This window comes from Orcinus orca, chromosome 16, assembly GCF_937001465.1.
Source record: "Orcinus orca chromosome 16, mOrcOrc1.1, whole genome shotgun sequence".
Taxonomy (NCBI): Eukaryota; Metazoa; Chordata; class Mammalia; order Artiodactyla; family Delphinidae; genus Orcinus; species Orcinus orca.
This window is the reverse complement of record NC_064574.1, coordinates 25,373,946-25,387,151: the sequence shown is the minus strand read 5'-3', so window position 1 is coordinate 25,387,151 and position 13,206 is coordinate 25,373,946. Positions and strand designations below refer to the sequence as shown.

Below are 13,206 nucleotides of genomic sequence, written 5' to 3'. Positions count from 1 at the left end.
CTGACCTGGTGATTCCTGATTAACCTGTTTAAGATTCTATTTCTGGAAGAGGCCGAAATTGTAATTAAGTTTCTGTTTGATGATGTGGAACTTAACATAAATGACTCCATTTGGGGCCTGTTGTCTTGATTTCAACAATAGTTATAGGGCTATTCAAATTATCTATTTCACATTAAATGAGTTGTGGTAGTTTGTGCTTTTTGAGGAGTGGACCATCTTGTTGAAGTTGTCAAATTTATGTGTGTAGAATTATTTGTGTTCTTATTATGCTATTTCTTTCTTCCAGTTTTATTGAGATATAATTGACAGACAGCCCTGTGTAAGTTTAAGGTGTACAGCATAATGATTTGACTTACAAACATCATGAAATGAGTATCGCAATAAGTTGAGAGAACATCCATCATCTCATATAGATACAAACTTAAAGAAATAGAAAAAAATATGTTTCCTTGTGATGAGAGTTCTTAGGATTTACTCTCAACAACTTTCATGTATAACATGCAGCCATGTTAATTGTATTTATCGTGTTGTACATTACACCCCTAGTACTAATTTATCTTATAACTAGAAGGCTGAACCTTTTGACTGCCTTCATTCTATTCCCCCTCACGCACCCCCTCCTTATGCTCTTGATGTCTATGTGGTCTGTAGTGATACCCCTGTTTCATTACTGATATTGGTAATTTATATCTTTTTTCTTTGTCAGCCTTCCTAGAGGTTTGTCAATTTTATCAACCTTTTCAAAGGGCTGGCTTTTGGTTTCACTGAATTTCTCTGTTGTTTTTCTGTTTTCAACTCATGGGTTTCTGGTCTTATCTTTACTGTTTCCTTCCTTCTGCTTGCTTTAGGTTTATTTCGTTCTGCTTTTTCTATGTTCTTGAGGTAGGAGCTTAGATTATTGATTTGAGACTTTTCTTCTTTTCTAATGTATGCATTTAGTGTTGTAAATTTGCCTCCCAGCAATGCTTCCACACAAATGTTAATATGTTATACTTCTATTTTCATTCAATGTAGTTTTTAAATTTTTATTTATTATTTTTTGGCTGTGTTGGGGCTTCATTGCTGTGTGTGGGCTTTCTCTCTAGTTGTGGCGAGTGGGGGCTACTCTTCGTTGCAGTGCGCAGGCTTCTCATTGCGGAGGCTTCTCTTGTTGCGGAGCACGAGCTCTAGGCACACAGGCTTCAGTAGTTGCAGCACGCAGGCTCAGTAGTTGCGGCGTGCGGGCTTAGTTGCTCCATGGCATGTGGGATCTTCCCGGACCAGGGATTGAACCCATGTCCCCTGCATTGGCAGGCAGATCCTTAACCACTGCGCCACCAGAGAAGTCCTCAATGTATTTTTTAATTTCCCTTGAGACTTTCTCTTTGAACTAGGGACTACAGATATCCTCAATTTTCTATAAAAAAGTTTGCTATATGCTGCTTCACTTTTATGAAAGACCAACTAGTACCTATTTTCACTAATTAAAGAAATCCCAAAAAGTATTTTCACTTTTACAAAAAAGGAAAAGAGCGAAAATAGCATTCAGCCTTTGTTTTGCAGCAAACTATTATAAAGGCAGTGCGCACACCAAGCAGCAAGAATGGCACCGCCAAGCTCCTTCCCCAGGAACTATACTCAGCATCTCAGCATCAAGCCGCCATAGCTTTGACCTGTGTCTGTGAGCATCTGTGCTTTATCTTGACTTATTTTGTGCATCTACTAGTAAAATGTGTCCTAAGGTAAGTGCTTGTTTGCTTTACACCATTTTGGCTTAGGAAAAGTTTCATAGGAATGCTCTACTTTCAGACAGCAGGGAAAACCTGCATTTAAGAAGTGTATTGTTGAGTTTTCAAGTGTTTGATATTTTCCCATTATCTTTCTGTAATTTGATTTGTAGGTTTGATTCCATTGTGATCAGAGGACACACTCTGTATGATTTCAATTCTTTTAAATGTGTTAAGACTTGTTTCATGACCCAGGATGTGGTCAATCACAGTATATGTTCTTTGGGCACCTGAAACGAATGTGTATTCTTATGTTGTTGGGTGGATTATTCTATATGTGTCAGTTAGCTATTTTGGTTGATGATGTTGTTTAGGTCTTCTATACTCTTGCTGATTTTTCTGTCTAGTTCTATCAATTGTTCTATAATTATAGATGTGTCTATTTGTCTTTTCAGTTCTATCAGTTTTGCTTCACATGGTTTGCAGCTCTGTTGTTCCCTGCATATGCATTTAGGATTGCTTTGTCTTCTTGGTTGATTGACCCTTTTATTATTATATGATGAAAAAGAAAGAAACAACAAACAAAATCAGGGAGGGGAAGAGATTCCTTATTAGTGCCAGATGGGGGTGGAATTCATGTGGTTTGGGGGAGGGGTTGATTCATTTTCTTTTTAAGTTTACTACCAGATTGATAAAAATAAAGTGTGATAATTGTTAGTTACCTGTTGGTAATGCCGTGGGGAAGTAGGCCCCCTCATACATTGCTTTTCGTGTTGTACATTGGTCCAACTTTCATGGGCAATACTCTGGTAATAGCTAACAAGATTACAAACTCATACACCCTTTGACCAAGCAGTTCCACTTCTAGGAATTTTTCCCAAAGTGTAAGCACACGTGACTGAAATGACGTTAAGAGCAAAAGATTGGAAATACTCTAAACGTCATTCAGTAGGATACTTGTTAAATAAATGATGGTACAGTCCACGTGGTGGAATACTTTGGCAGCCACTTTTTTTTAAAAAGGAGATGTTTATCTATAGATATAGAACGATCGATTGTCAAGATAAAATGTTAAGTGAAGAAAAAAGAAGGCAACTTGCAGAACAGTGTGCCTAGTATGTTATTCTGTAAGTGGGAAAAAACACACAAACAGGGCTTCCCTGGTGGCACAGTGGTTGAGAGTCCGCCGGCCGATGCAGGGGACACGGGTTCGTGCCCTGGTCTGGGAAGATCCCACATGCCGCGGAGCGGCTGGGCCCGTGAGCCATGGCCGCTGAGCCTGCGCGTCCGGAGCCTGTGCTCCGCAACGGGAGAGACCACAACAGTGGGAGGTCCGCGTACCGAATAAAAACAAAACAAAACAAAAAAAACAGGTTTTTGCCTATATATGAAATATATAGAGATAGATAGATACATACCTACATATATATCAGGCTGGGTACACAGACAACCGCTACCAGTGCTTGGAGGGGGGTGGTGAGGAGACCTGTCCCCGCCCACTCTGCTGAAGGCCAGAGTGGACAAATAATTGTCAGACGCCCTTCCCCCAGGCCAGGCGGGAGTGGTGGGCTCTGGGGAGGCCGCGGGGCACCGGAAACAATAGGCAGAGACAGGCCAGGCCCTGTGGCCTCCCCCCCTCCACCCCCCCGCCACCCCCCACCCCCTCCACCCCCCACCACCCCCACCCCCACCCCCGCCCTTTGAACCTGCCCTTTCAGTGTTTGCTTTTGCAGACACTTAGGTCCCCAGCTTGGAGGGTGGAGAGGGGCGGAGAGGGAAGGAGCCTGCCCATTGGCTAAGGGGTCCTCTAGACTGCCTTGCTCAGACTCTGAATTAATTGGGAGGCTGTGAGATGCGGGAGTGGATTTCAGACGCTGAGGACGCCCGCTGATGGGAGTGAGAGAGAATGATGCAGTTCTCTGGAGACCTCCCCCACTGCTGCACCCCATCAGGGTGTCTCCCCAGCTCCCTAACTCCTTCCACGCCGCTAATTCCAGGCCCCCTCATGTTTGTAAATGCCCCTCGGGTCTGCCTTGATGTCACTGCTGGGCGGCAGAGTACAAAAATGGGGGGATTTCTTAGAGATCTTGGAACAGTCCCTCCCCTCCCCCGCCCCTCAGTTCTTCTTATCCCAGACTGTTCTGCGTGGTGAGGGGGCCGACGAGAGTCCCGGGAGCTGGCTGCGCCCACCCACCGACATGCTTCTCCCCTTGCAAGAGCCCTCCAGATCCAAAGAATACAAGGGAATGTTCTTCACTAGCAGAGTGCCCTGAGTCTCAGTCTTTCCACCTGTAAACAGGGGATGGGTTGGGAAGGAGGTGCGACTATATTGCCGAAATTGTCTGATTATGTGTCTGTCCCACTACTCGCAGGAGGGTCAGGAAAGTGTCTGGTTTTGCCCACTGCTGTATTCCCAATGCCTCGCTCAGTGCCTGCCACACAGAAGGCACCCAATATTTGTGGAATGAATTACTGCTCTCAGATGTCTGCTTAGGAGCCCATCTTGTGGTGTCTCTTCAGCCCACAGACCTGGCTGTCCTTGCGGGGTGGGGGGAGGTCAGGAGCTCCCTGAATCCAGGTCTCTCATGTCCCGGACAGAGGCTGGAGCCTTCCCCAAGGGGGCTGAATGTCCTCTTGGGTCAGTTCCCACTCCAGTCCGGGCTTCCACGATCCTATTCTAACATTTGCTGGGACCCTAGGAATCCAGCGGCGTGGGATGTTCCTACTCCTTTTCATTTCTCAGATGATCCTTTCCCTCGCGGAGAGATAGACATTGCCTAAGGAATTCCACAGAGGAATACAAGCTGAACACAGGATGCTCTGCGAGCTTGAATCAGGGCTACCTGGCTCAGTGTGGCCAAGGGTCAGGGAGGAGGTCCTGAAGCGAGATCTGAGGCAGGAAGAGTTCAGCAGACAAAGAGGGAGGAGGAAGTTCCCCAACCCGCTGCCCCCGCGCCGGGCTCCTTTGGCTGGGACTCCTGACAGCACCCCGCCTCTGCGGTCCGCCTCTCTCTGGCTGGAGCCAACCTTTACCCCGCAATGCCAGGAGAGGGCACCCTGTTCCTAGCTTTGGCTTCAGCCTGCCGCAGTCCTGTGATCTCACACAAACCTCCCAGCTTCCCTGGAACACAGGCAAAATGCACTTTATGCAGCCTCTCACAGAAGAAACTAAGACTCGGAGAAGTTTGATGGACATAGCTAGTGAGTAGCCTTTTGACTTGTTTCACGTGCCTTTAGCCGGTGCAAGTATCTGCTCTGAGTGTTGATAGTGACACCCTGTATAATACTAGTCAACATTCGAGCACTTCCTATGCACCACCCTATATGTAGGTGCTGTAGTTATACCCCATCTTATAGATGAAAACCTGAGGCTTATAGTGGTTGATCTGCCCAAAGTTAGGAAGCACCAATGATGTCTGATCGAGAACCTCTGCTGATAAGCACTGTGCTACTCTGCTTTCCCATCATGCTCTCTCCTACACCCCACCACCCTGCATTCATTTGAGAGTGCTAGAATACAAGAAGGAAAAAGAAAAGACCCTGGGGCTTCCCTGGTGGCGCAGTGGTTGAGAGCCTGCCTGCCAACGCAGGGGACACGGGTTCGAGCCCTGGTCTGGGAGGATCCCACATGCCGTGGAGCAACTGGGCCCGTGAGCCACAACTACTGAGCCTGCGCGTCTGGAGCCTGTGCTCTGCAACAAGAGAGGCCGCAACAGTGAGAGGCCTGCGCACCGCGATGAAGAGTGGCTCCCGCTTGCCGCAACTACAGAAAGCCCTCGCACAGAAAAAAAAACGAAGACCCAACACAGACAAAAATAAATAAATTAATTAATTAATTTCAAAAAAAAAAGAAAAGACCCTGCTCCCTGGAGTGCCATCTTAAGTGAACATGTGTGTTTTTATGCGTGAATACAGTACAAACCCTCACACACATGTCCATTCACACCTGTATACTTTCCTCACCATCACACGCAAATCCACACACACACACATATTCACTCATACATATTCACACTCTCCCATACTCACTCACACATATTCAGCCACTTGCCCACACTCTGTTAGGTGTTAGATCAGATGTGCTTTAACTGCCAGGGCTCTGGGGTCTGAGGAATGTTGAGCCAGTGATCTGTGAGCTGTTTGTGAAGCCCTTCCTTTCCTCTTCCCTTGCATTCATTCCACAAACATTGCTGGCGTCCACTCAGGGGCAGGCTACTGCGGAACACAGATGACTCAGACCTGGCCCCTGCCTTCAAGGAACTTCCTTCCTGTGGGGAAAAATACTCACCAAGCCCTTCCATACAGATCACTGATGCCAGGGCAGGTCTGAGCAGAGGGTCCAGAATGGACGGAGAAGATAACGCATCAGCCTTGGGCTGTGGAGTTTTCTCAGAGGAAAGGCACCCATCTGGGTCTTCAGAAAAAGCCAGGCAGAGAAAGCAGAAAGAAACCTGCCCAGATGTGGGAATATTTACATAGTCGTGGCAGAGTAAAAAGAGAGGTGGGAAATAGCAGCTAACATCATGAACTGTTTCAGACCCTTATTGCAGATAATCCTGTTTAACCCCCTCAACAAGCCTATGAGATAAAAATCATTATTAACTGTATTTTTTTTTTTTCCACACCACGCAGCTTGCGGGGATTCCAGTTCCCCGACCAGGGACTGAACCTGTGCCCTCAGCAGTGAAAGCACAGAGTCCTAACCACTGGACCACGAGGGAATCCCCTTAACTGTATTTTATAGATAAGGAAACTGAGGGAAGGAAAACCCAGCTGGTAAGCTGCAGAGTAAGGGTCTGAACCCAGCTCTGCCTTGCTCAGGGTGTAGGCTCTTGGCCTCATAGCTCTGCTGCTTTGGCCTTGATCACTTCTGTTTCCCACACATATACACCCTCCCTCTCTGTCCCTCTGGCCCTGAAGGGGACACTCACACGTGCACCAACATGGCGTCACCCTCCCTAATCCCTCCAAAACTCATCTCAGTACCCTGGTGATTCTTTTAACCAATGTACAGCGCTGTTCTGCCCAAGAAGAACTTCCAGTGTGCCCTCAGGCATCACACAGTTTTGTTTTGCTTTTGGTCCCCAGCTTTGTAAAATGTGTTATATGTGCCCCTAAATTCCTCACAGATGACTGAAAGCTCAGAAGTCTGTGACCTCCTTCAGGGCAGCCACCAAACCTTGGGCACCTCTGCATCCCAGCGTCCAGCTCCAGGGCTGGCCAAGGGCAGCTACCTGGTTAAGGTTTGTGGATTGGAATGGATGAGACGTAAATTTGAAGAACATGGTAGTCTTTGGGATGTTTGCCTCCTAAACTGATGTTTTCTAATGTTTTGAATTAGTTGCCAATTTTTTTTTTTAATTAAGGGAATTCACATGGCAATCCATATTTCTACCTTCTCTTTTAAAAATTATCAGATCTGGCCACTGCGACTACGTTTTCATATAGCAATGGGTACGTGAGCTATATATTAGTTGTCTTCTTTAGATGGTGTATAAGCTCTCCAGGCCAATATATATCCCCGCCCCTGGCCCACTTCAGTTGTTCTGCCAGTCTGATCTCTGACTTGAAGTTTTCTCAATGGTCCGGGATCATCCTAATGAACGTTGGTTGTCGTTCGCATTTGCACAGCGCCCACTGATTCTTTGCCCCTATGCTGGACGTCCCCACGTTGCACAACTTCCTGAATTCATGAGTTGGTTATAATTTACCTATCTTCTGGTTGCCAACCTGGATCCTAGTAGTAATCCCTTAGACTCAAGCTTCTGGGATGGATCCTCACAGCCTCCCTGTGAGGTCGGCAGAGCTGAGATCCTTACACATATTACAGAAAAGGAAACTCAGGGATGAGCATTTGCCTGAATCATCACGGAGTCAGCAGCGGATGAGAGCCAGCCTAGAGCTAAAGAGCTCACACCCAGATAAGGAGATTGATGAGCCAGTGGTCTTGTGGTGTGAGGATCAGATGGTGAGGGTTGTGCTCTGAGATCCTTGATCTTGGGGGTAGAAGAGCAGGGTCCAGAAGGAGGACAAAGAGCTTGGCATCACCTCCCCATATGGGACACTGAGGCTAATTGTGGGTAATTCTCTGCCCTGGCATCTGGTTATCTATTGCTGTGTAGCAAACCACCCATGTTTAGTGGCATAAAACAACAACAATCATTTTTTATTATTATCTTTTGGATTAGGGAGTTGATTGGGCTCAGCTGGGCAGTTCTTTTTCAGGGTCTCTTGTGTGGTTGCAATCAGACAATGGCTGGGCTGGTGCCACTTGAAGGCCTCCTCACTCACGTGACTGCCAGTTGATGCGGACTGTCAGCTGGGATCTCGGTGGGGCTGTCAGCAGGAAACCTGCACATGGTCTCTTCATGTGGCTTGGGTTTCCTCATGGCATGGTAGCTGTGTTACAAGGTTGAGCGTGCCAAGAGAGAGCCAGGCAGAAGTTGTATCACCTTTTTTTAAAAAACTATTTTTTTAACTGCACTTTATTTTTTTTGTTACAGTATTTTTATTTTGAGTTTTTATTTTTTTAATTTTTTTATTAATTTTTATTGGAGTATAGTTAATTTACAATGTTGTGTTAGTTTCTGCTGTACAGCAAAGTGAATCAATTATACATATACATATATCCACTCTTTTTTAGATTCTTTTCCCATATAGGTCATTACAGAGTATTGAGTAGAGGTCCCTGTGCTATACAGTAGGTCCTTATTAGTCATCTATTTTATATATAGTAGTGTATATATGTCAATCCCAATCTCCCAATTTATCTCCTCCCCCTAGAACTATTCTTAAAATTTTTTTTATCTAGATTTATTGAGATATAATTGACATATAACATTGTCTAAGTTTAGGGTGCTCAATGTGATGATTTTTTTTTTTTACATCTTTATTGGAGTATAATTGCTTTACAATGTTGTTAGTTTCTGCTGTATAACAGCTATATGTATGCATATATCCCCATATCCCCTCCCTCTTGAGCCTCCCTCCCACCCTCCCCATCTCACCCCTCTAGGTCATCACAAAGCACCAAGCTGATCTCCCTGTGCTATGCAGCAGCTTCCCACTAGCTATCTATTTTACATTTGGTAGTGTATATATGTCAGTGCTACTCTCTCCAATGTGATGATTTGATACAGGATATATTGTAGAATGATTACCACAATAAGGTTTGTTAATACATCATTCACTTCACATAACTACCAATAATTTTGGGGGTTGTGGTGATGGTAGTGATGAGAATATTTAAGATCTATTCTCTTAGCAACTTTCAAGTATATAATACAGTATTGTTAACTCTAGTCACCCTGCTACACATTAGATCCCCAGAACTTATTCATCTTAAAACTGGAAGTTTATACTCTTTGACCAACATCTCCCCATTTCCTCCACCCCCAGCCTTCCAGAAAGGCGACCACCATTCTATCCTATTTCTATAAGTTTGACATTTTTAGATTCCACATATAAGTGAGACTATACAGTATTTGTCTTTCTCTTTCCCACTTATTTCACTTAGCATAATACCCTCAAGATTCATCTATGTTGTCCCAAATGGCAGTATTTCCTTCTCTTTTATGGCTGAATAATATTTTTACATATATAATATATAAAATATTATATATATACAATAATACACACATATATATTACATTTACTTTATCCATTCATTCATCGATGGACACTTAGGTTGTTTTTTTGTCTTGGATGTTATATGTATCACCTTTTATGATCTAGCCTTGGAATTCATATGGCATTATTTCCACCACACTGTTAGTTGAGGTAGTCACAAAGACCCACCCAAGATCAAGGTAAGGGGCCACAGACTCTACCTCTTTTTTTTTTTTTTTTTTTTTTTTTTTTTTGCGGTACGCGGGCCTCTCACTGCTGTGGCCTCTCCTGTTGCGGAGCACAGGCTCCAGACGCGCAGGCTCAGCGGCCGTGGCTCACGGGCCCAGCCGCTCTGCGGCATGTGGGATCTTCCCGGACCGGGGCACGAACCTGTGTCCCCTGCATCGGCAGGCGGACTCTCAACCACTGCGCCACCAGGGAAGCCCGACTCTACCTCTTGATTGGAGAATGGCAAGGTTCTAGAAGAGCATGAGGGATGGGAAATATCGTCAGATGCCTGGAGTCAAATGCCTGGATTAGAATCCTAACTCTACTATTTATGGTCCTGAGTCTCAGTTTTCTGATCTATAAATTGGGGCTAATAATAGCACCTGCTTCATGTGATTGTTGTGAGGATTGAAAGAGATAAGGACCCAAAGTCCAGGGTACCTGGCACATGGCCAGTGCTCAGTGGGTATCACTGTTGCTGGGACAGCTCATCTCACTAAGCTCTGACCAGCGTAGTTTACCACCTCCAGGCCATTGCCTGTTTATGTGTGAAGAAGCCTGGAAGTGTGTTCAAAGATGTGTGTGCAAGTGGGTCCATGGGCACATGCCCACAGGAGCTGAATGAACGAGTGTGTATGTGTGTCAGTGTGGGTGGGTTTACAGGTAGAACCTGGGTAGAGGTCTGCGTGTGTGTCGCAGGTGTGTGTACTTAGTACTGGGGGTGGGTAGATTGAGCCATGAGGGCATACAAGAGTGTGAGACAGGCCAAGCATATGTGTTAGATTGTGTGGCTATGTGTGCATGAAAATGTGTTTTCCAGAAGGTGCCTGTCCATGCTTGATGCTTGCAAAAAAAGAAAGTGTAGAAACAAAGAAAGCTTTCAGAACTTTCCAGGGATGTTCAAATCAAATGAACTCCTGGGGACTATACCAGCTGGAAAGGTGAGGCGAGCCAGGTGGAGGGGCGTGGAGAAAGGCTTTTCTGAGGTTCATAATCATGCTTGGGCTGGGATCCAGGGGTCTGTTAGGGCTGCTTCCCACACACTCTTGCCTCTTGAGCTTGGATGACAGCTATGTATCTGGGCCCGCCTCCTCCTCAGCCCCATTGCTATTAGTAGATAATTTGTTCATTCAGTCAACGGATATGTATTGAGAACCTACTGCGGACCAGGCACTGTGCTAGAGCAGCGGTCCCCAATCTTTTTGGCACCAGGGACCAGTTTCATGGAAGACAATTTTTCCATGGACGGGGGGTCGGGCGGGTGGTGGGCGGTGGTTCAAGGCCGTAATGCGAGCGATGGGGAGCGAAGGGGAGCGATGGGGAGCGACAAATGAAGCTTTCCTCGCTCGCCTGCCGCCCACGTCCTGCTGTAAGGCCTGGTTCCTAACAGGCCGCGGACCGGTACGGGTTCGTTGGCCGGGGATTGGGGACCCCTGTGCTAGAGGCTGGGGATATAGCAGTGAACAAAGCCCTTGTCCTAGAGGACGTCCTACTGGGGGGACGTTATACACATAAACACATGTATCATGCACAAGTGTAACATCAAGTGGGGGTGACTGCCATAAAGAAAAATAAAAGGAATAGGGTGACTTGGGAGGTGGGAGATACTCTAGAGCAGGGGTCCCCAAGCCCTGGGCCATGGCCTGGTACCAGTCCGTGGCATGTTAGGAATCTGACCGCACAGCAGGAGGTGAGTGGCGGGCGAGTGAGGGAAGCTTCATCTGCCGCTCCCCATCGCTCCCATCACCGCCTGAACCATTGCACCACCCTCTCCCCCACCCGGGTCTGTGGAAAATTGTCTTCCACGAAACCGGTCCCTGGTGCCAAAAAGGTTGGGGACCAATGCTCTAGAGGATGTCATAGCCTCTCTGAGGGGCAGAGAGCTGAGGGTATCTGGGGGAAGATGTTTTAGGCAGAGGGAACAGCAAGCACAAAGACCTTTAGGTGAGAACGTGCTGGCACACTCCAGGAATGAAGAGGCAACCGTTGAGGTTGCAGTGCGGTGAACTAGGGGCAGAAGGGAAGAAATTGGGTCATACAGCTGCCAGGAGATGGAGGACCATGAACTTTTGCAAGAGAGGACAACCCTCCTTCTTCTCCTTTCTCTTCTCCACTACCCTCATGTGGTAGCTTCCTGGGGCTGCTGTAACACATTACCATGGACTTGGGTTGCAAAACAACAGAAATTTATTCTCTCACAGTTATGAAATCCAAATAACGGAAGTCCAAAATCAAGGTGTCAGCAGGGCCACACTTCCTCTGAAGACTTGGGAAGAATTCTTTCTTGCCTCTTCCAGCTTCTGGTGGCTCTAGGAGTTCACTGGCTTGTGGCTCTATCACTCCAGTCTCTGCCTCAGTCTTTTTTTTTTTTAATATAAATTTATTTGTTTATTTTTGGCTGCATTGCGTCTTCGTTGCTATGCACGTCTTTCTCTAGTTGCAGCGAGCGGAGGCTACTCTTCATTGCGGTGCATGGGCTTCTCATGGCAGTGGCTTCTCTTGTTGCGGAGCTCAGGCTCTAGCCTCGTAAGCTTCAGTAGTCGTGGCATGTGGGCTCAGTAGTTGTGGTGCAAGGGCTTAGTTGCTACGCATGTGGGATCTTCCCGGACCAGGGCTTGAACCCAGGTTGCCTGCATTGGCAGGCAGATTCTTAACCACTGCGCCACCAGGGAAGCCCTCTGCCTCAGTCTTTACATGGCCTTCTCTTCTCTCTCTGTCTCTTTCCTCTTTTTGTCTCTTCAATACTTGTTATTGGATTTAGGATTTAGAGCCCACCTGGATAAACTTATCTCCGTAACTTAATTGCATCTGCATCTGCAAAGACCCTTTTTCCAAATAAGGTCACAATTGCAGGTTCTGGGATTAAGATGTGGCTACATCTTTTGGGGGCCTCCACTGGACCCACAGTACTTCATTTTCCCGGGATCTAATGCAGGGTCACGTGGGCTTCTCTGAGTTTCAGTTTCCACCTTTGTCTTTTTTTTGTTTTTTGGCCATGTCACACAGCTCACAGGATCTTAGCTCCCCGAACAGGGAGTGAATCCACGCCCTCGGCAGTGAAAGCACGGAATCCTAACCACTGGACTGCCAGGGAATTCCCTTCAATTTCCACCTTTGTAAAAGAGGACAATAACATAGATTCCTAGGGTTGTCAAGAGGGAGAGATGAAATCATGAATGTAAAATGCTTTCTATAGTTCTTCGCATATAGTAGGTGCTCAGCTTCGAATTTTTATTATTTGGTAGATGTTTCATGAAATTAATCACTTTATCAAGTTTCTTTTTTTAAAAAATAAATGTATTTTATTTATTTATTTATTTTTGGCTATGGTGGGTCTTTGTTGCTGTACGCTGGTCTCTTTAGTTGTGATGAGCAGGGGCTACTCTTCATTGCGGTGTGTGGACTTCTCATTGTGGTGGCTTCTCTTGTTGTGGAGCACGGGCTCTAGGCGTGTGGACTTCCATAGTTGTGGCTCACAGCCTCAGTAGTTGTGGCTTGCAGGCTCAGTAGTTGTGGCTTGTGGGCTCTAGAGCACAGGCTCAGTAGTTGTGACACACGGGCTTAGTTGCTCCATGGCATGTGGGATCTTCCCGGACCAGGGCTCGAACCTGTGTCCCCTGCATTAGCAGGCGGATTCTTAACCACTTCACCATCAGGGAAGCCC

General features: G+C 46.3%; 2 protein-coding genes and 1 pseudogene across 2 annotated transcripts in view; 1 reads left to right on the top strand and 2 right to left on the bottom strand.

The window, feature by feature from the left end:
• Positions 1–13,206, bottom strand: part of PXMP4 (peroxisomal membrane protein 4) — a 772,061-nt gene that overhangs the window by 598,221 nt on the left and 160,634 nt on the right. The gene's annotated exons all lie outside the window — the stretch shown is intronic.
• ITCH (itchy E3 ubiquitin protein ligase) overlaps positions 1–13,206 on the top strand; it is a 180,536-nt gene that overhangs the window by 10,313 nt on the left and 157,017 nt on the right. The gene's annotated exons all lie outside the window — the stretch shown is intronic.
• LOC101290388 (S-phase kinase-associated protein 1-like) overlaps positions 11,483–13,206 on the bottom strand; it is a 29,012-nt pseudogene continuing 27,288 nt past the window's right edge.